This window comes from Pungitius pungitius, chromosome 5 (genome assembly GCF_949316345.1).
Source record: "Pungitius pungitius chromosome 5, fPunPun2.1, whole genome shotgun sequence".
Taxonomy (NCBI): Eukaryota; Metazoa; Chordata; class Actinopteri; order Perciformes; family Gasterosteidae; genus Pungitius; species Pungitius pungitius.
Genome location: NC_084904.1, coordinates 11,494,087 through 11,518,185, shown reverse-complemented (window position 1 = coordinate 11,518,185; position 24,099 = coordinate 11,494,087). Strand labels below are relative to the sequence as shown.

General features: G+C 42.4%; 1 protein-coding gene across 3 annotated transcripts in view; it reads right to left on the bottom strand.

Annotated features, from left to right (window-relative positions):
• wscd2 (WSC domain containing 2) overlaps positions 1-15,626 on the bottom strand; it is a 36,186-nt gene extending 20,560 nt beyond the window's left edge. For all 3 annotated transcript variants that reach the window (XM_062562337.1, XM_037482931.2, XM_037482930.2), the window contains exon 1: positions 14,922-15,626. The gene's annotated coding sequence lies outside the window, so the exon portion shown is untranslated. The remainder of the gene's footprint in view (positions 1-14,921) is intronic.
• Positions 15,627-24,099: the final 8,473 nt, after the last annotated feature.

Below are 24,099 nucleotides of genomic sequence, written 5' to 3'. Positions count from 1 at the left end.
AAGTGAAACATGATTCCTTACTTTAACTGTAGCCGCAAGGAATCATGTTTCACTTACTTCTTAAACGATCTGGCATCCTCCAGCTCCGTTCCTCCAAAATACGCTCGCTCCCGTGGGCGTTCCTCCAAAATACGCTCGCTCCCGTGGGCAGCTACTTCCGTTTTCGCTTTCGTGTTGTGTTGCGCCGTTCGTGTTGCGTTGCGGCATTTGCGGTTGTGATGTGGCTTTTGTATTTTGTGTTTTGGCGTTCGTGTTGTGTTGTGGCGTTTGCGTTTGTGTTGTTGCTTTTGTATTTGTCTGAACCTTCTCGGCCACCGTAGGTTTGTGTCTGTAAGATTCCGTAATAGACAGCTGACATTTGTACATTAACAGACTGTGTTGGACATGAACTAAGCGGAAGTTAAACGAGAGCGTACAGCCGCTCACAATACGCCTCTTCTTCTAGTTTTGAATTAATTTAATAATGCTGAGATCCTTGGACAAGCTGTTAGGAGTGATTGGCGGAGTTTTGAAAACCAGGAACGCGCTTGAAGAGGCAGATGAGCCGCTGTATCGTAGTGGGGGGGGGGCAGCGGCAGCGGCTTTAGCGGAGCGTGCAGACGCATAAACCCGACAGGACATGCAGGAATAACCGCAGTAGCGTCGGTGGAAGGATCCTTTTTCACAGCGGCACAAGCCGATCTCAGTTGGGTATTAAGCGACATTCAAAGTCCACGTAACGTTAAATGAGTCTTCATGACCATGGGTAAACTTTATTGAGGATCTGGCACAACACAGCGACCTGCAAGTAGCGCAGAGTCTTACATAAAGGGATGTACGTCTTAATGCGAGGCTTTAGAATTTATCTCAAAGGGATTCTGTATTTGCTCGTAAAGTCTGAAACGAGAACCCATTTTTCAGTGACGGTGTTACGTGCCTACTGGTTTTTGAACTACTGGTTTGGCTACGGGTGCGTGTTTGTTTTCCCCCGGTGTTACGTGCCTACTGGTTTTTGAACCTACTGGTTTGGCTACGGGTGCGTGTTTGTTTCCCCCCGGCAGGCAGGTGTTGTCTGCCTCCGTCACTTGAGTCGTCACACATTTGCAAACATATTGTTCTGAAAATGTTCAAAAATGCATCCCATATCCATTGCAGCGATTACGATTGTATAAGTGAGCACTACGTCACTGCCACGTATGAAGAAATACATAAAAGAACATTTATTAAAAGTCCGCCACAACCGGGATTCGAACCGTGTCGCGCAAAATAACGTAGTGCCACAGAGCTGCTGTGCTACCCACTCGGCCAACCAAGCTTAAGGTTTTACAGTTGATTTGTATATTTTAATAGAGTTGTATATCGTCAGTGGCAAGCAAACGTTTTGGTTTAGGGTGAACATTATATGTTCTTTTATGTATTTCTTCATACGTTGCCACACTGATGACATGAAGAAGAGTTAAAGCCCCGTTATTATTGGACATGTTTACAATCCAAAGCCGAAGGTGTTTTGGGTGCTCGCTCCTTTAGCTTGACGCACGCTCCTGATCTTGAATCTAGAATCGATTGCTGTTCCTTAGTGTCCCGGATGTTGGTGTGCCAAGGTTGAATTTATTTGGGTTGAATATTGTAGCCTCCGCATATTGGTGTGCCAAGGTTGAATTTTTTGCGGTTGAATATTGTAGCCTCCATTTCGAATATTTCAACATTTTTTTTTTTAGGTTGAATTTTTTTGCGGTGTTTTAATGTTGAAAAACATTCAGGTACATAATTTCAATGCATAAATATTCAGTGCTAGAAATTCAATCAACTTTTTATTTCAACCCCCGATGGCACAGATTTACTTCCATACCCCCCCCCCTCGCCCCGGGGTGTGTCTTTCTGCTTCCCTGGTGTGTTCAGCCTGCCAGTGCGCATTAGCCGTGTTTGTCAAATCAAACTAAAGATCACATTCCTCCCGCGGTGATAACACTGGCCATGCTCGCATTCTAGTTGACACACATCCTTCCCCACCATCCTGTTGCAAAGTTGCCTGGTGTCTCATTGCAGGACCAGAGGTAAGCAGCAGTGTTGTTGAGCATCCCTCTGAATGAGGATTTATGATGTGTTGTGTGTATACAAACAAATAAACCATTAAGAAGCCAAACTTTTGCTGCTCTGTGGCACTTATGGAAGCTGCTTGCTACGGTGAAAACTGAATGTCAATACCATGCCTAACCACACAGCCCCTGCCAGAGCAGTGTTTTTGGCTTTAGTTTTTGGAAAAACGCATGCTATTGACTATAGTTTTTGCTTCCCATGTTCCTGTCAGACATTCTGGTTAAACCTGTGTTTGATCGCAGCGTGTGCTGGCATTAGTGATTGTCTCAATGCCCAATACACTTAATTACTGGCGGCCAGTTGACAGGATCTCTGCGCAGAGAGAGATTATAAGAAGCTAGCAAAGCAGCTTTAAACTCCTGATTTATGCTACTATTTGTTCCTTACTGTAGTTTCTCGAAAGCCAACAAGATGAATATGAAACATTTATAGAAGAGGACGCCCACCTCTGCTTCACTGAAGTTAAAGTGCCACTTCACATACCCAGTCAGAAAGTTCCCAACAGTGTTCCACTATATGCTATATGCGTCATTTATCAGTTGTCTATCTGCAACTAAAACCTCCGTTAGAAATCTGTCTGGAGGTCTTTGAAATGTGGAACATATAAAATAAAAGTAGACAAATCAGTGCTGTAATGAGTGTAGACAAGCTGCAGATTGGTGGTCAGACATCCCCTGGCCCGCTCTCTTTTTATTAACCTGTTGTTAATGGCCGGCTGAGAGGTTAATGAGACAAGATGCTGAAAAATACGTTTGACATATATTACCAGTGTGGTTAAATTTTATAAAACGAATTAATTAATTATAGTTACATTATGCATAAATCATTTTCCCCAAATGGAAACTGTGACAGTAGAAATGTAATAATTTTGAAAGAATTGATTTGGCTGGTTGGTTGTTCATCAATGTTTTTATAATTGCTCCGGAAGCTGAGCAGCCAATCGTTACTTACAGGACGAGATGGGCATGTTTTATGTTGTGAGGGAGTAACCAGATAGTCTTTAATAACTGCTTTCTACCCAAAGTCATAAATACAGGGTTTTTTTGTTTGTCACATTCCATCTCACGGCTGCATTTGGTGATAAAAACCAGCAACAGTTTTTTATCATTTATCAGTTGCTGGTGTCATTTGATTCAGGAATGAATGCTGATCCTAACGTTTCCCTCAAAAGAGAAAGGCCAAATGCTAGTGGGTGGCTTTTTTGCAGCGTGAAAGACGTGTTAGAGGCTTATATATATAATTTTACACATGGTATATAGTCAGTTTCATTTTTTGTTGGTTTTATTTGTGAAAAGTTGGAGTCGGGCCCGTGAAGAGAGCTTTTTGCAATGAAACCAATTGTGTTAAGCCCTGTTCGTTACATTCTCTAAAAGCCCCCAGCTTAATTAGAAATGCGAGTACATTTGGCATTATAGCGGATGAACAGACCAACCACAGTTATGGGTTTTAAGTAGACCCTATAAAGCTTAAGAAATAAGCCCATGATGGCAGGGAATAGGCTCTTTGTAATCCTGATAATACTCAATGGTCCATTAAGCTCAGTGGTGACCTTTTATTCTGAAAGAGAAGAGGTAAATTAAAGGGTCTAAAAATAATGTAATCCTGTTCTTTGACTGGTGCACAATAGCGTTAAGCTGCAGCATTGTAACTGAGTGACTGATGATCATCATATCCACCAGAACACGGTGATAAGAAACTGACACAGTCAAAAAGAAAATATGGCTGCAGGAATAATAGCGCCATTGTGATTGTGGACACAACGCAGCAGAGTTCAATTATAGGAGTGAGATGAAAGACAAAAACTGTCAAAAACGAGTCATTTGCACAAATCAGGCTTAGTACGTATTAGTCTACTTGTAGACTTGTTTGGTCTTTTTGTAAATCTGAGGTAAAGAGACAGGAAAGGAGAGAGAACTTCTGCTAATTTTGGGAGAGTGACGTGAGACGTGCTAGAAAATGATGGTAGATGGTTGCAGGAAAGACGAGGATGTATCACACAGCTATATATCCCAGATTACTGTTGTGTGTTTCAGACTCCCAGCAGCCGCCACTCCCGCATCCCAGTTGGCCACACGGATGGACATTTGAGAAACAATCACTTGAATGGGTCCTCTCTAATGGCTTCATAAAATAACTAATTATTCTGCAGTGGGGAGGCGCTGTCAATGGGAGATCAAATGATGTCTTCCACTATCCAACCTTAACAAAGCTCCTCTTTCAGGGCCTTACGGAATATCTGCAGCTCATTCTTTCAAAGAGGAAAAGAGCTTTCCACCCCCCTTTTCTTCGTCCACCTTCACTAAGCACAGACGATCTCTCTACTTTAATTAAAAGTGAATTCTCCCGGCTCAGTTCTGCAGCAAATCTCTGTCCGCTCTGCTTGAGTAGAGGTAAGGGGAGATTGCAGGGCCGGGGGGGTGGAACTTTTGAATGGAGCTAGAGGAAATTTTAAACATCCCATCATTAAGTTAAAGTGTGAAAGCACAACAGAGGCAATCAACATGCAGCTAAGATATACAGTCATTCATTAACTGAGAATTGGGTACTTTCTTTTTCCATGTTGAATAGTCAGAAAAGAGGGGGTGTGTTAGGCGGGGTTTGATCTTTAAAACAACTTCCTATTAAATATTTGTACATTGATGTGATTCACGTCTAGTCTTTCTGAGCGTAAACCCGTCCATTCTGTTCAATAAAAGGCCAGAAAAAGCATGACTTGAATCTGTCATGTCAGTGTGGATTCAACATTTGAGGTTTAGCTGAGGGAGAACCAGGCGCAGCTGTTTCCACCCACCTCGTCTTTATGCTAGGTCAAGGTAAACAAGCCCTACTTATACCGAACAGACGGACGTGAGATGGATATCGATCTCCTCGTGTCAACTTAAAGCATAAAAATGTAAAATAGCATTAACTGATTTTTCGGTCCGTGGAAATAATTAACGCCCTTTCGTTGATTTGGCGAATGTTTTAGCGAGCAGTTGAGTATGCACACATCTGTCATTTATTTGGAGTTGTGTTTTTGGGCATCTGGTGTACGTAAGTTCAATATTTATTCTCTATCAAATTTGTTTTGGTCGACACCAACTTATGACACAAACATCTGACTTTTTATTCAATGAAAGCTCCCCTGTTCAGCAGCTGGTTGCAGTTCATCGTTCATTATGACAAGCGACCCCTCTCCCATTACACATGGACGTTTGATCCATTGGTGATATGAAATATTTATTAGTGCAGCTTTAAAATATTTTATCAAGAGGATGTCAGCAGCATGCAGGGATTTTGTAACCATGTTGGGGTAACTTTGTTTTACAGAGGAGGATGTTGACACTACATTCTTTCTCTTTCACTCGGCTTCTTGTGCTCGGCTGGGCAGAGCAGGAGCAGAAAAACCGAGCTGGGTGCTCAGCAGAGCCGCGAGAGAGGAGACATTCGAGCTCCTGTGTCAACGAGCTGGCACTCTGCTGAAGAGTCCTTTAGCAAGAAGCTGAATCCAACACGGGTTGTTCTGAAGCTCACTGAGAGGGGAATGAAAAGGCCATTTTTTACTTATTTTCAAAGAAATATAATGACAGTGACAGTTTAGTTTTAAATCACTTTGCCACGGACCGACGATTACAGTAAATGTGTGCTTTAGAAGCGCTGAAGATACAAATGAGATGGGGCATTATGGGGGAGGATGGTTTTGTTTTGAGGTATCGTTATTGACAAAATCTCACTTCCCCTTTGCTTCGGTCCTCTATTTCCTTTAGCGTTCGCACGCTAAGCCTACCAAGTTAAATCCATTTACAACGATGAAAAATAGGCTTGGTTGATTCATTGCATTTTTCTACCCAATGTCAACAAATGAAAATTGCTATGTCTGGCCAAAGTTTTACGTTGAGAGGAAGAGTCTTCAAAAAGAGGATTAGAGCTTTCTGAAGACATAGTCTGGAATAAAGGTCTGATCCTCCCTATATGCTGGGGTCATTTCAGACTGAACAAGATCATGAAACTGCACGTTGCTGTCTGAGCATGGCGCACAGGAGCTATTCAGGGAAACCGCCAGACATGTAATCAAATGTATCCCCTTGGTACCGTCACTGTGTGACATTTGTGTGAAACTGAAATCAACTTTTCATGGTCTTCAACGAATATCACCTCGTCGTAGTAGATTCAAACAAATAGCACATGCTTTGACAACAACATCCCTTGTGACAAGACCTCTTCGCTGCCCTGTTTATCACATCGAGTGTGTCATGACAAAATGTGCTCCTGGAGACACCTACTGCAGCGCAAACTACCACTAAGGCTGCTGTCTGTTCATGCACAGATTTCATCACAGAGATTGTAATATCAACAATAATTGTATTTATAGAGCAATTTTAAAAGGCACATAAAGCAGACCTGAGGGGCTGTTTGGACCTAATGGTGTGAAGAGCTCAGTTATTTACTTTGGTGCCAGATTGTTCAGAGCTTTATATGTGGTAAAAGCACTTTAAAATGTCTTCCAAACGATGGAATCCGACAAAGTAAAGCCAAAAACAGTCTGACGTGTGAAAATTGCTTTGGTTTGTTCCCTGGTCTAGCTGCAGGATTTTAAACAATTTCGGGGCTTGTGGGTTTGTTTGTTTAGGCAAGTGAACAAAGCAAACAATAATTGAGGCGAGAGGATATAAGGGCACGAATGTTTTCTCAGTGGTGCTGAAAAACAGAACTGATCTAATTTGGAAGATTTTCTCTCTGTTGATAAAACACTACTGTACAACTCTCTTCAAGTGTTGCTCCAGGCTCCAGTTGCTTTCGAGGATAACACGCAGATTTTGTATGGCTGACTTCATTTTGGGAGTGATAGTTGGTCCCACTCACTCCCAAAATATAGTGGCTCTATTTGTTTTTTTAGATATTTTAGAAACCGTGAAAGATGTGGTCACAAAACTTCAACAAGTTCAAAATTAAGTTCCTCGGTTTAGCGTGTGGTGGGATCACATTGCAAGATGCTCCGTGGTTTAATCACTAAACGTGCATAATATTGAGTAAACGCACGTGGTTATGTTCCACCACTGGCTTATTTTGCATTCAGATAACAAAATGATCCGTTTCATAAACAATTGTTCCAAATAAGGAAGTGCGTCTGTGTTATTTTAGATTCAGTGATATTTGGAAATAATTGTACTTGTGTAACTACGGAGTTAGATGACCAATATTCTGAGTCTGTTTTCTCACCAGATTCTGATGATATAGTTGAAAGTTGTACAAGCAATCACAACAACAGCAAGATCATTTTCAGACTGTAGCCTCAACAGAAGTTGAGTTTAATGCAGCTTAAACGCATGTTTTCAGTAGCGACATAAGTCAGTGTTTCCCCCCGCTGGCAAAATATACTTTTGCAAGTATGCAAGCTATAACTGCTTTAATCACCTACACACCGCCCACAGCTGAATGAAAGCATTTGATGCATCTGCTTACTTTTACTTTTACTTAGTCTGTTGGGCAAACGAACATAAAGTGAAATGAAGGAAGATGAAACGATGGAAGAAAGTAGAAAACTTTATAGCAAAAGAGCCTCTAAATTGCATTGAACATTAAAGAGTTATGCCGATCAATGCAATTCATACATCTGATTTCTCTTTTTTTAAAGCAGAATGAAAGGATGGCATGCTAACAGTCGGCTCCATTCTCAATGTTGTTGGCCACAAGCTATTTAGTTGTTTTTGACGAACTCTTCGCTGTGCACAGTCACGCAGGGCAGCGAGCTGGGTGCTCTGGTCCGGATGCATTCATCTGAAGAACATAGAGTGTGTTTGTAGAAGGGAGCTCGGAACGCACGTCTTGCAAAGCGTGTACTGAACCATGGGCTTCATCGCCATCACCCAAATCAGCGTGTAAAGGTCGGGCAGCTCCAGAGGGCTGCTGTCAACATTTCCTCTTCAATTAAATATGAACATCGTTAGAAGCCTTGTTGCTCGCGTGTCCTATTCATAGTCCACTGTTGTTTGTTTTTGTTGACAAGTTATTTACTTTGTCATTGCTCTACATGAAATGACAATTCCATGACTGAGAAAAAAAGCCCATGTAATATGAGTCTGCACTAAAACCAAGTGGGTTTAATGTATTTAATCCAAGTCTCGAAGTGACGAGAGTACAACTGTAGCACGATTGCAGCGCGATTCTCTTGAATTGAAATGTATACATACTTAAGTCTTCAAATGTGTGTATATGTACTGTGTGCGTCTATACAAAATGGTTGTAAACAGACATGTTCCCAGTATTTTCCTTCTTTGACCCATTTTTTTTCTGTCAGTTAGTTAATATTGTGAAAATATTGCTAATAATGTACTCTGCAGGGTTTCAGATAAACATTTTGTTTCCTAATATTGTATATGCAATATACAATATTAATCATTTCAAGCATTCTACAGAATGTGAAAATGTTGTCATCAGTTACCACATGGAGCTGAGACCTAAAGGATATTGAGAAAGGGTCACTTCTGCAATGATGGAAAGGTTTACGTATGCACATCTACGCAGGCGAGCCTGCAGCGTGGCTTTAAATGGCCCTTTATTTTATATGTGTGTGTGTGTGTGTGGAAGTAAAAAGGGGCAAAGTGTCTGGGGATTCAGGCTTTTTGGCGGCTGCCTGTTCTGGGCTCGCACGAAGGAGCAAGCCTCAGTGCTGCTGCCTGTCCTGAGATGAATAAAATATGACGAGCATGCAGCTGGATTTCAGCTTTGCCCTAATGCAACATAAACAACATATCTGAAGCAATGGAAGAAAGACAGCACAGATACAGAAACAGGCATCTCTGAAATAACATAGCAACAGCGGGATGCTAACTTCGTAAAAGAATAACTTCAGTCCAACATGCATGTGGTTGCTTTTACCTAAAGGGTCAGTTCACTCATGTCTAAAAAACATATTTTCTTACTTCCCTGTAGAGGCCTCTTGCCATGAAGATAGTTGTTTTATGTGCTTAGGTTTAGACCTTCGGCGTGTAAAACTGAAAGGGATTCTGTCTTTAGTGGAAAACACTTCCAAAGAAAATGTCTTTCAGTGAGGTCTGTGGATTTTCCTGAGTAACTGAGACATTTATTCAATTCTGTGAGCGCCGTTAACAAAATTCCCCCCCACCTCTATTACATTTGAATCGAGGCAGACATTTGAGGGACTGAAACTGAAACCATGTGCATGGAAAGATCCCAATAGCAGTAAGTGAATGAAATGACAAAATAAGCTGAAAATACATATCGGCCGACATGACCATCTTCCCTCCAAACTGTAACACCTGAGCATCCCGCATCGTTACTTACCACTAAAAGCCGTAATGATAAGGGAAGGAAAAAACAAGTTTCCACTACTCCAAATGGAAGTGGCATGAACACAAACTTTACAACTAGAACGATTGATCTTAATCATCAACAATTCGAGTTAATTTTTTTGTTTACAGATCCACAGCAGCCTCTGTGGTTTTTCTATTCAATGGTGATTTAATATTCTTGGACAACTCCATGATCTGTTTGGAGAGATGCTTGAGCCCTCCTCATAGTGCTGCAGCAGTGAGTCAGACCAAAATAACTTGGGGAACCAACTGCGTTCAAGGGTCCAACACAGCAGATTATGCTGCCCGCGTTGCAGGGGCCTCAGTCGAACGGTTCCGCCAGGCCGTGTTCGTGTTGCCGTGGGTTACTGAAGAGAGAGCCGAACCCAGAGTCAGTGAGGCGCTGAGCAGGAGCTCGAGCTGAGTCATCCCACCCTCAAGCAGCCCGAGAAAGACATCTGCACAGTCACACAGGGAGTGCAGAGGTGATGAGGGTTGACAAGGCGTGGCGACTGAGCTTGTGGGTGACCAGGCGTGCTTCATTTTTCCGCATGTGATATTTTTTCTTACATCGCGGCCAACCAGGGCCGCTCCTCCAACAGATGAAGGAGATCGCTGCCGCAGAGGAGCTCAAGTGTGTGCGCTCTGCTTAACACCAGATCAGAAAAGTAGCTGATAAGGGGATTGATTTAGACGCTCATCCCGCTTGCTGCTGGAAATTAATGGAACGACATTGTTGGGCTGAGTGTAAGAATAATAAGCCCTTACTTAAAGTGTGTATAAATAGACGATGCCTCAGATACTCCCGCACATCTTTCACTTGAGATCCCAGCAGATGCAATCACTGAGCACAACGCTATCACGGTAATGTGCTGCTGCTTTCCCTTTTATGACTAATTCGGGGAAAACAACCAAAAGTAGTTTGTCTGTTACAGAGCTGGAGGATGCTGTCATCCCGTGATCACCACAGCGGCGGCTGGGTGGACCACAGTGATGCACATCTTGATTTGGCAGAGTACCTCCTTTCACAGCAACCTGACAAATTCATCTGGCAAGTGTGAGAGCCCAATTAGGCCCGGGCAGGCCGGATGGAGATCTGAAGCCGCTGCTGACACTGAGTGCACAGCTGACAGGACCAGAGGGGGCTGCACCCCTTCTAACTCTTTAACACGGCGGGGCGCCTCCTGCTGCTGCATCGCAGCGTTGTTAGGACAGGGCACAATCTCTCAACATCCTCTTTTGAGCAAAAGGCCTGTCTAAATCTTCAACTGTGCAGTGTGGATTTGAATGAATGTGTTTTCCCGGATCCACTAACATTGCTGATGGTCTGAAAGCCGAGAAAACACTGTGGGGCCACTCACTGGTTTTAATAGAGCTTTAGAAGTACTTTAAATGTAAGCAGTCAAATCCTTGAAATGATTTGTGAACTTTATTCCTACTTTATTTGGCTTTCTTTGACCTATTGGGAAATACTCCTTTAAGAGCATCAATGGGGCTTTAGTTTGAGGTCCAACGAACACACCGACACACAGGCAGCACTGTGACTGCCAGGTCTCCGCTCTGTTGGGGCAGCAGGTACAGAAAACAGAGGACGGCAATTTAACGGCAACAAAAGCCTTTTTGTGAGGCGGGGATCAAGTGCAAGAAAGGACTAGGGGGTCTGCAACTCAAGGTGAGCAATTACAGTGGTGATGTGCTAATCTCAACGACTGGCACTGTCTCAAGGTCAAGCGAGAATGTGGATGTTATTTTCACAATTTTTCTCCGTCTGCGCCGTCCAATGCTTTCACACTCTCTCTCCCCCTCGTCTTTGCTCCTCAGGCTCGCTGCCTCCTCTGAGCACTTCAGTAATGGACGTTCACGCAGTGAGTTTTGACGGAGAGGTTGGTTCAGACGGAGAGGAGCCAGAGTTGATGCCGCAACTGACCTTCGGAAGAACAGCAAAGGCTTTAATAATCCATGTTTGGCTAGAAAGTTTGGAGAGATGAAAGGTTTTTCCAAATTTAATTATTTTACAGTAAATCACATTCAAGTCTGCAAACAAACTATGCTATACTAAACAATGCTTTTGTTTGATCAAAGTAGCTTGTGTTACATATATGGACTGATAGACTGCTAGTGGTTCTCACACTTAAGGGAGTTAGAAGTCTTACAGATCACAACCTTGCACCCGGACTCAACCGCAACAACACACACACACACACCATTTAAGCCCTCACATAAGCCTTGGTTTGCTTAAACAACAGTGATGTCCTCAGCAGGGCGCCTGTCTCTGTCTGAACAGCAGGCCTGAGTTGAATAACATGATTGGCTGTTTCGGGTTGTCAGACACTGTGTTGTGTCTGCATTCGAGGTTTGAGTCTGTTGGAGCCATGTAAGCTTATATCTGCCAATAAAGCCATGGATGTCTGTTGAAGTTTAGCCTTCTGTCTCCAGCACAGTAGTTCCTTACCAACTGTCTGGGCAGTGATTATCTGGATCCCTCTTCCGGGAGAGGTGCTGTGAATAATCTGATAAGCTGAAAATCGGGCTAAAATGCGCATTCAACTAGTCTGACCTCAGATCTGTCAGACACAGTTTTAAAGCTTATCCTCATTAAAAAAAATCATCTTTTCTTTCAAGGAACAGCAAAATAATTTATTTCAAGGCATGATAAATTAGCTAGACTTGCAGTTTCACACCAATAAAACTAGAATTTGAAGAGTGTGAATCGAGGGTTCTGCTTTTGAACTTTAGACTCTAAAAACAGTCTGGAAATTTCAGCAAGTCTTTGGAGATGACAGCAGAGTGTTTAACACTAAGCTATTTTTGTAGGCGCTCTAATGAGGATGAAATTCCTTCTTAATGGTGATATATCGGGAGCAAGTACACGACTCAACCTACACACAGCTCACGCTGCACCAGTACTTCACTGTAATGTTGGCTAACACAGGTTCGCAAACTGTAACGTTCCCATCAGTTCGTCTGGCGGTCTTCAAGGCCTGCAGGCCATTGGCTGTGATCCATGACTCCTCCCTGAAAGGTCGCTAAGAGGATGACGAGATAAGCCAGGGAAGAATTCAAGGCCTTCTCGTTCTGCTGCCGTTACAAAAGGCACTTCATATCTGAGCCAGTTGAAATTCAACACAATATATTTTAAGATTAAATCTTTTCGGGCCGATAGATGCAACTGATTGCAGACTCGGATTGTTCCCTAAAGCAACTGCAGAGAAAGGAACAGCATCTTCTCGTTCGTACAAATATGTAGGGCTGCAACAACGAATCGATGAAATCTATTAAAATCGATTATTAAAAGCGTTGGCAACGAATTTCATTATCGATTCGTTGTGTCGCGCGACTATTATGTTTGAGTATTAAAAAAAAGTTGCGCGTGCAGAGCTGACAAAAAAAAAGTTGAGCGCTCGCGCAGCAGAACAGAGAAGAAAAAAAGCTCCGCCCAGCAGAGCATTGCTAAGAAAAATAAATCAAAAACAGCAGAGCTGAGGTAGAGGAAAGACCATCGGAGAGACCCGTAATACTGTTCTGAAACATGGCGGAGGAAGAGAAACCAATGCGACCTAAATCCTCCCAGGTATGGGGATATTTCACACTGAAATGGGGGGGGGGGGGGGTGCTAGCGGTTGTCTTTGCAGCGCCAGTCTCATCTTTTTCCGTTCTAATTGCCGCGCTTGACTTTAAGGTGTAACCTTTATTATTGTTCGGTCTGAAACGGCGCGCCCAGTTACGGATGGTGCAGCAATATTGTTGGAAATTGGAAATCAGGAGAAAGGTCGGTCCGGGAGGTTTTCGGGAGGGGCTTTGAAATTCGGGAGTCTCCCGGAAAAATCGGGAGGGTGGACATGTCTGATTGTAAGATATGCAAAAGCAACATGGCCTGGCACGGGAGCACCACGGCGATGATTCAGCACCTTAAACGGAAACATGTTGGAAAAATGTAATCTAAATATTTGTTGTGCCTAACATATTTAATTTGGCAGCTGTAAAGTATACATCATGCGATGTGTGTATGTTTTTTGTGTTAGTCCATTTTACTTGCTTACTTAGGGATGTTCAAGGAGCAATCTGTCTAGCAATCTCTGCACTTTCTAAATATGTTTTGCACTGTCAGTTCTATTTTTCAATAAAGGGTTGGAAATTAATGTTTTTACATTTTTTTTTATCCGATTCATCGATTAATCGAACAAAAAATCGACAGATTAATCAATTATTAAAATAATCGTTAGTTGCAGCTCTACAAATATCTCTCGGTCGTTGGATCCCACAGACGTCTGTTCACTCGGGCCTCCGGGGGGGGAGACTGAGCTTAGCTGAGCTGCCGTTAGCCACAAAGAAACTTGATTTTATTTTTTTAAAGCGCAATATATGACCAGACAGATACTCCCGAAATTGAAAGGTTAAATTAGAATTAGAGCTTTGATTTTGATTTCACAGCGACGTTCATGATATTGATCGGTTCTGCTTGGTCTAGATTTAGGGGTTATGAACCGAGTGGCCGCGCTGCCATAACGAGAGACCTGTCACACTCTTTGCTTCCTATTTACTTTCATGCCATGTGCTGAAATAGCAGCAGCATGAGCAATTAGGGCCCTTCATGAATTGATTTTAGCATAGTGATCAATCTCAACAACCATTATGTTCTTCTTCTTCCACTTCACACTGGGCGGCTGGTTCAATACAATGATCTACAGCACCCACTCCTCATCAGAAACGGGGGGGCTACTGATATTTTATATTGCTTTTAGAATTTTCATACATATTCAGATGTCTTTTAACCCTTTTTTGATTTACAATTTACAAAATAAATAAGCAGCTTTCCTAAAATCGGACCAAAGAAAGTGTAATAAAAAACAAAAGTCAAACGCAGTCAAGCAGAGGTGAACTCTTGTTTAAATCATTAATAAATAACGAGACACAACAATAATGCTTAAATCAAAGAAAACACAAATGAGTTTATGGCCAGTTTATGATTTACAGCTCTGGTTAAAAATGTGCACAAGTGCTCTAATGAAAGTCAGTAACTTCACACTTTGGGGAGAAAGATGAAGTCGTTCAGACTGTGAGCCACTGACCAACCCTGCAATGCACTTCCACTGGATACAACAATGTGTAATGCAGAGGGCACCTTCACGTCTGTCAGCATGCAAATACCACACGAAATATCAACAAATGAGCCACCTGGCCCAATAAACTGAATAACATATTTCGATGTGTCTGTGTAGTGTACAGGGCAGATCAGACCACCAACTCCAGCCCCCAGGGGTATAGAGCATGTGGCCTTTCCACTGTTCAGCGTTGTTTTTAACCATTTATTCTTGAAGGATTCCAAATGCCAGGGATCATTGGAAAACAGTTGCAGTACAACTCATTTTGGATAAGTGATTTCTGGCATTGTGGGATTTGATTCATAAACCAGCAGTTATCATGCCAGTGGTGACAGGTGCAGACTTCTGTAACAGCACAATGAAAACCAGCCCATGGACACAGGGCTCCTTTACATGTAACATTTCCTTCTGCGTTCTCATCAAATTGGAAATATGCAGTGCTTCCCCTTACCTTTAAACTAGAGTCGATGCGAGGCTTCGGCAGACGGTTTGATGCAGTTCACGAGACGCAACTAAGCAGCTGAGGATCCCACACGCAGTGACATGATGTTTCATCTCCACGGTCACTGAGCCCAACGTGCCCTCTTGGTCACCTGCCAACCCTCCGCAGGTAACTACCTTTAGTTCGCCGGTGCAATCAGCTCGTGTCGCGTTGCAATGTACTGTCAGCAATGCACTCCACGGTGCCGCCGACCAAGCCGCTGCACGCTCCTATCCGTCAGTCGGAGAAGGAGGGAGTAGCGTGAATGGCCACGACGGCTGCGCGCTCCCCGGCCCGCTTCTCGTTTCCCCTCGTTGCGGTCAGCTGGTGGACGAGTGGACGGGACTGATGCAGGCGGGAGGGCCGACCCGTCTCCTGTGTCGACTGTCCGATGTGAAGAGAGAGGCTGTTTGACGGCGCGGCGCACCGTGCGTCCTGCGCTCCCCGCACGGACCAACAGCACTGCCTGCTGTACTTAAAGGGACACGGCAGAGCCCGCGGAGGCGCGCTTCGCTTCCTGGGCAACGCACGAGAGGTTTGACGCGGTGAAACTCATCCCTGCTTAGGGGGCGATTCGGGTTTGATCGGGTCTGGGCGGGGGGGCTCAGAGGCCGAATGAGATGTATGAGAGGAGAGGAGATCTGGTCAGATTTGCGCACGCGAGCGTATCCCCGGGTTGCTCCATGCCTGTCAGCACTCAGCTTTCCCGCTTTCTGCAAAGTAAAAATGAGGACAAAATAATAATAATAATAATATGTAAAATTGCACAAACAATATACAAATTATAGGCTTTAATTTTAATTCAATTTCTATGATTTTCTTTATGTCCTGTCAAATTTGTAATTTGAGTGACCTTACGTAACAGTCGCTATTGGTGAAACATGGTGCCCCAAAAAAAGTTACCTTGTACTAAAGAAAAGGTGATTTTTTGCCCCAGCACATCGACAACCAAAATCCCATCAAACACTGGTCAATTTGTGAGATGTGTGCGTTCATATACTGTGCAGAGCTGTGAGAGAATTCCACTGAAGGGAATACAAGAACACCCTTTTCTGCCTCTGTCGGATATGATTAACCCTGAGAAGATATTTTATTGCTTACCCTGCATTTTGATTTTAATCCTGATTTCTGCTTCACCCGTCTCAAACCCACCCCCAGATGTTCAGCTGCTGTGTGTGATCATCCGTTCCGTCTAAATCTCCTTGTGTGTAAACTGTGCACTTCAATCAGTTTTATCGCTCGGCCCCTGTCAGTCTTGGCTGTTAAATCAATTGCTTAGAGCAACAGCATCACACGGATCTTATGAAGGCCGATGGTGGCGCATGGAGTAGTGCTGGGGGCCGCGAGGCTTGCGGTTAAAATCCCGGATGCTCATGAGCAATACACCCAACCCTTAATTGCTCCCCAGGCAAAATATATCACATGGGTTGTAATGCAATTTCAGTCGGTTTGGATAATAATGGCAGCTCAGTAATATAATGTGCACTTAGACATTCGCATCTAAGCAGAATAGATCATCTTTGGGGAAGTGAGAGCCTCCGATTGCACCTGGCTGGTGTGTATTTTGGTATTTTACTAAAAGATCTTGTTTTAATGAGAGAGTGTTGAGGGTTTTTCTCACCTGTGAGTATAGCTTAGTCCCTTCTATCTCCATCACCTGTAGTCTGAATAGTCACTGGGTTATTGCAAGCTTAGTGCTTGTCTGGCCTTAAGGGACGGTGTGTGTTGACACAACACAGGATGACTCTGCATATTTCAGCAGCATCAACTCATGGGTTGGTTGCTGTCTGTGCTTTCTATCCCCCATGGCCCTGTCAACTACAATTATTCTCCTCTAAACGGTGACTCAGCATCGGCCTCCAACTTAGAGGGACACTCTAGAAATCCCCAGTGAGCAGCAGTGATATTACTCATGCTGAATCAGGCAGACGAGACGGGACAGCGGCCAAACAACAGAATCCTATAAACTCTGATGAGAAATTAAACTGAAAAGAGTTGCAGATAGATGCAAAACATTGCTTCCATTTTATTTTGTGTTTCTTTACAAGGACATAAACACACATACACGCACTAGAGGTCAGGAGTTGTGAGTAAAGCACATGATGCAAGAGATAAATCCAGGCGATCTAACTCTCATTCATCTGCATCACAAGACAGCAGTTGCTCCATTGTGTGTATCGTGTGTTGGTCTTTGCATGACCACCACTGGATTATCTGCCCTTCAGATGCAGAGGACAGAATTAAATAGACCATAATGGGTTCATTGTGTAAAATCCCTACTCTCTCTTTGGGATTCGTATGAAGGGGTTTAAAAAAAATTGTGGCCAGCTAAACGCTGCTCCTGGTGCGCTTGTTTCATGTAACGTGGGACAACTGGATGTTGTGAGCACAGGTAGCACACAATCTAAAAATATAATTTGTGAAAAAAAGTGTATTTTTTCCTCTTTCAGAGCTAAACATATAGTGCAGCACCCTGTTTCTAAAGCAAAAAACAAGAGACCAAAGTCTGTCAAGGATAATTGTATGCATATTATGTCACCTGTTTGTTTTCACCTGTTGTTTTACCAAAGAGACCGTTCTAGCGTTTGCGATATAAACAGAGCACACTGAGAAATCCACTGCGGCAACAGTATACAAATAACTACGTATATGCTATATCCAAGAAGATGCAGAAAGAATGATTTATTACTCTTGCATTACAAAAAACTAAATAACGATGAAAAACAGCTAATACTCCGATTTCAGAAGTTTGAAACAGCAATTGTTTGGCACGTCAGCCAGGTTGCAACCTCCAGGTCTGAAAAGTGAAGTCAATGTTAAATGGCCTGAAACTTGCAGTATTTCTAAAGAGCATCAGGAAGCGACTCCACAGGAAGTAAGATTGTGAAGAAGTCTATGAGAAAATGACCCCACTTCTCAATAATGCTAAAACAAAACACTTTGGAGGCCTGTATCCACATAGTTGGAGACAGCTATTGCCTCAAACAACAAACACAACTCAGATGTCCTCTCTTTTGTTTTCCACTGGGATGCAGCTGCTACTTTCTCTCGTCACCCTGCTGACAAACACGTATCATCTGCAAAGTCATTTCTTATCTGCCTGGTAGCAATGCATCAATGGGACTGATAAGTCGTTCCAAGTTGGATCAATGGTGAAACCTCCCAAGTCTCTAATTGAAAGACGGCCTCCACTAATCCTCCACCAATTTTCCCCGCTCTGGGGGAATCATTTTTAACTGAGGAGAAACTAATATTTGTTATTGATTTGACACAAGAATTACACGATCGATAAGTGTAGTTGCTGTGCTCTCTGTTTGACTTTAGAGCTAACAACCAAACACTTGCTTCCCATTTGCTTTGAGTGTATTCAGATTGTTGCATACATTTTCTGTTCACTATTTTAAGTCATATGTCTGGGAGAACTAAGCTCTGACTGCTCAGAAACGGCATGCTGAATACTGCACAGCTCATTCACATTGTGCAGGTTATTGGACTCTTACATGGTATTGAAGACATAGAGCACAGAACCACACACTGATGAACAGCTGCTGGCATTGTAATTGCAAATCTTGCACGTTTCTGTCTGTTCTCTTGTAACTGTCGTCTGCCAATAGTGACATAGTTTCACTATCCTCTGAAGAAATGGCTTTCACACACGTCCCCTTCCTGTTTATCATACGCAGCAGTAAACCACAGAACCCCCCAAAACAGTCAGACAATAGCTGTCATGCCGTGAGGTGAGTAGCCATTTGCATCCTGATTTATCCGCCCTCACTAAACATCCCTGTCGTTTCATATTCTCAGATTGTGAATCGAAGAGTATGTTTGTTTTCGTGTTCAGAAGGAAGTGAACTTTCCTTCCTGTTTTTAACACTCACCTAGATATAACATATGCAGCGCTGACAGGAACTGATTAGGGCTCTGTGAGTCAGCCCCGTGGCGGCACCACAACACACTTGGTTATTTTATAATAAATGGTGATGAAATGCCCTCCGATAGAAACAACATATTACACATGGGGGGGGGGAGGAGAAAACAAGTCCTCGCTGGTCAGATGTAGCAGGATTTACTGAGGTTGTAGACCTCTATTAAAGCTGGGAATGGCTGCTGGAATTAATAGTGCAGTAATCTCTCTGGATCTACTACAAAAAAAGATCCCGCATTATTTAAAGGGCACACTGAATTAATTAGAAATATGAATTAATGATGAGATTATCGTGAACATTCAACTTGGCAGTTGCACTCCAGCAATCAAGGACAAATTATTTTCTACTGTAGATTTTACTCACCAAAAAAGAAAAGCTCTGCTTGGAAGACCAAGGCAGTGAAATCCGCCAAGCACTGTAATTGCTATTCAGGGAGCGTCTCAATGTCGCCGCTGCAGCCGGGGGTAGTATTACCAGAGACCTACATCTTTCAGTCACCATCAAAAATAATAATTCTTTGCTGAGTTTCGTTTGAACTGTTTGACACTCTGCTGCTTGCTGTATGTTATAAACAGCACTGACATAGGATTCTTAGATCAGTGTTTTTGCTTCCTGTGTGACACACAGTGCTTCGTCTACACAACACAATCACATTTTTGGCAACTGCCTAATTTTACGTCTTTTTTTATTTAAAAGCAGGGTATGCAGATATTATCCCCTAAGCTACTTTCCTCAACCATTATTATAGGCTTCCTTCTGTTTAAATACCCAAAGCATTCACAACTATAGGGAGCAGTTGCAAAAATTGATAAATGATTAAGATATGATGCTTTACATTACATGTAATTTAGCTGACGCTTTTATCCAAAGCGATGTACTATAAGTGCACTTACTCAGCTAACTCAGAAGAACAAGTAACAAGAAAGTACATTTTTCAGCTTTAAAGTGGCTTTGTTGCAAAACTGTCCCAAAGCTGCCCCCGCACACCCCCCTCTTTGTTTTATGCACTGACTCTTGTCTTGTATTATTAATGACTGCAGTGTCTATGATGAGTGATGACACAGACAAACACGAGTTGTAGAGAACTGTTGAGCCTATGTGTGTTTGTGACTGAAAGAGAGATAAGCGCAGGGATTTCGTTCCGTTTATCTCTTCTAGAACCATTACAGCTGTACAACATTTGTACAAATATATGTTTTGTATTTATTCAGCAGGGAGTTTTTCTGAGAGCAAATAATGAGTAAATTCTCCCAGCTACACGTGTAAGCTCAGACAGCTGCCCTATTTAATTTAAAACAATCTAGTTTAAACTGAAATGCAAGTCAAAATATGGAACGTTGTAACTTTCTATGCAAATAAAATACAAATCTATTAAAAATATTCTCTTAAGTTGTTTGTTAGTGTGAAAATCACTTAAGTAAGCACTATTATTTAAACTATTCTGCAACATTAATGAGGCTAGAAGATTGTAATGACTTCATGCGTTATGGAAATCTTAATTACGGTGATGCTTCCTGTTTCGAAACCATTGTATTGACTTTTTGCCTATCCCTGACCAACAGTGCATTAACCTACTTTACAGAGAAGGATTCTCCTTCTGTGCTCATGAGGTGTTTATGAAAGCGGTGTAACAAAATCTCATTTGGGGTTTGCTTCTCTTTGGGAAATTGCAGGTTTCCAAACCGTGAAGTCAGTCCAAGAAGACCAGCCGGTTAGTTCTTATTATTCATCACTACAAGCTATTCACACACCTGCGTGCAGGCGTGCTCCTCAAACACGCGGCAATAACTTTAACCTGAGTTTGAGCCTGTTCTGAGCAGCCACTTTACAGTTTCTATTGGTGGCTGTTGTTTATTTACACTGAATGGAAAAATATATAGATTTCCAAGCAGCTGTCAAATGGCAGCTCCGTTGTGTCACCATCATCCATTCCGAGTGTGCCCAGGAGAGTTGACCCACTTCAGGTTGCAATTCTTTTCAATGACATCCTCCTTCCCTTCTTTCCTGCATCTTTCCTGCTACTGTCACCATAAATAACATCTGTTTTTTTTCTGTCCATGTTGGCAGTGGACCACAAAAAAAGATGTTATTTGTTTGACACAGGTCATGGGAAGCACGTCCCGGGCTGGTAATCTATTTTAATGTCCAACCGAAATTAAATGGCTTTTTTTGTCCACCACAGCAAACATATCTGGCCTGTGAAACACAAAATGTACATTTCATATTTTTTGGTTTTATAAATCAAAAGGTTGATTTAATTGTTTCATTTCAACCAACCAAATCAGGCTCAAAGCAGTGACCTTCCGTCAAGGGCAGAGCCAACGGTCAATTGAGCCAGACACAAGAGCACAAGAGCAACACTGAAACAACAAGGCACATTAGTTTTTCTCAATAACTGTTTCCCTCAGAAGACACATCTTGTTCTGCACCCATAGCTTGTTGAATAGGTAATCAAATAGTATTCAAAGGAGACTTTTCTTCTTCACTTTGAAGGTCAAATAAATAATTAGCCACTCAGCTGCTGCAGTTTAAATAATATGTTGATGTTCCTGCAGATGTCACATAGTCTTCCAGATGTTGGTGGCATTACTCTTCAATGACACCGACAGTACATTGTGTGCCCTTGATGTGCAGAGCACACGTTTGTACAGAAACTTGTACCACTGGGGGTTTTGTTAGACATATTTGTCCTGGTTAAACTCACAGGAGTATTTTTTTTTTAAGAATGATTAAAAAATACATTTGAGGAAGAAGTGCTGCCTCTGCAAAGCGAGTGCATGGTTATTTTAAGAAATATTCAACATAATTTCTAAGCCTGCAGATAGCTTCATGGATTGAGAGTGTAACAATTCCAAGGACAGAAGAAGAAAAAAAAGAGTTAATTTAAAATATTGCTGTTGATGCATTCTTAGGTTAATTTCCATCGATAACACAGACAGAACACATGGCAGCCCATGCAACTGTTCATTGAAGCATGGTGTGTGACGATAAGCAACTGATTCAAAAGTGGAGATTACCAGAAGCAGATGACACCATGTTCACTGTTATTTGAGGCAGAGCAAATTGAGTTGTCTATTTGTGTGCGGATAAATGTCCTTTTGCATCAGAAGGAGGATAATCTCTACAAAATGAAACAAAAGATTATCTCAGTAAGTATAATGTGGAAATCCACTTACTTACTGATATCAATGATCTAACACAAGCATATCTATGATTGAGAGAGAAAGAACTGTAATAACAATAAAGAATGAGGTTGACAGTGATCTGCGTCCAGATGGATTGAACTGGGATTGTATTTTACAAAAAACATCTGAATTGAATGAAGGCACAAACAACAGCATCCTCAAGCCGAAAGGGGAGCAAATTTTGAAAGCTGTGCAGTCGATTCATCAACCTCAAAACCAATTTTAATTCCCTGCCAGCTTTATAAAAGCAGTTTATACATATTGACACGTCCGTGCAAACGCATTCGGTTAGGTTGTTAGAAGCCGTCTAACACAGAGAAAAGATATGCGCTTAATTGTGGAGATTCACAAAAAAAATGGAAGTACACCACAAATTTGGGGAGATAAAGGAGACTTTTCTTACACTCATGCCAAAACTTGCAACATCTATTCCAGCCTCATCATGAATCCAATCGGATTCTTCACAGAAAGATCCTTTGAATCCTTTGGGCGCTGCTGTTTTGTCACGCAATCCTCAATACAGAGCAACATATCTTCCCTGCTGTTAGCTCTGGGCTGTGGAGTAAAAGAATATTCAGAGGGATCTGGCCATGACTCCAAACTCTACCAGAAAAAGCCCATTCTAACACCAACACAAAAAGGTGTGAAAGTGAAACATTGTAAATGAAAGAACTTTATCTCAAATATTTACATCAAATATTACATATGTACAACAGAACTTTATAAATTGGGGAAATCTTGCTGATCTACCAGTTAGTTGAACTCGCTGGAAGTGAAAATAAAGCCAGGAAGCAATAATAACGCTGTTCCTGCAGAAGAACAGCGAATTTCCATTAACCCACAACGGCACTTCATTTTTGGGAGAAAGGCCAACTAAAGCTGTGAGTTGTGGCCTCATTACCAGCAGGAGGTGAGTGCTATTTAGGGACAGACTTCTTATGTATGCACATATTAAATAGACTGAAAGAAAGCTCCCCCAAAAATCCTGACTAACAAAGGCAACTAAGCAGGAGCACATTGAAGCACATGAGCCTCTAAAGCTCTTATCTGCATGTGAATAGTTGGCAAAATACACTCATTAGCATTTTGACGACTTGAAAGCAAAAGCATAAGTAAACAAATATGCTTCTTCATGCATGCATTAAGTGTAAAGACTCCTGTGTTAAACTTTTAAACAGGTTGAGCACATGGTACGTGTTAATTAATTCAGAAGCTGAGGAATACATGTCACCAGCAGTTTACCTCCTCGTCAACTGCAATTATAAACCTTTAAACCTTCGATTTATGTGTGTTTCTATGCTGATTGCATCAACTTAATGCAGGTAGCTGCTACCACACACAGTTCCGTTAAGTTAGTTCTGCCTGCAGACTGTGCAGACAAATGCAAACAAACCACATGTTCCACAGAAGAGGGCGATACTGTGATGACTGCTGCAGTGCAGTGATGCAGAAACATGTTCCCGCAGAGTGAAAATGTGCTTTATGCAAGTCAGTGTGAACATGCTTCAGAGAAGGGAAATCCTACAACACTGCACTAAACCACGAGATAGTGCAGAGCTGACTGTGTTTCATGTGTCTGATGACGAAAAATATGCATGATGCTCGATTGTCATCAAGTCAGTTTAAATCTGACATCCGATAAAGACATGTATGTTGTATGATTACAGCTTTTCCATTCGTGAGTTATGTCACTCTCCATCTCTATGTGTGGGTGTCAGACCTTCTCCTCCGTTGACAAGGACGGGCCCGTTAATGCATTTCCGTGCATGTGCGCGTACCCCCGCCGGTTAGCTCACGGCTGCTGCTCTGCCTCGATGTCTCACGGTGGATGAAGCTGACAAAGCCAGCCCGACGGCGTCGGCTCCCACCCTCTTATTTCTCCTCAGGTGAACACTGTTAACAGTGTTGGTACTGTTAGTGACGCTAGGTGTGAGCCGCTGGCAGAGCAGTTGCCATGTCATGAGAGCTGTTGTGAGGAAAACAAAATGCCCTCGGTTTTGCATTTAGCACATCCCTCTCCCAGGATGGACGGAAGGG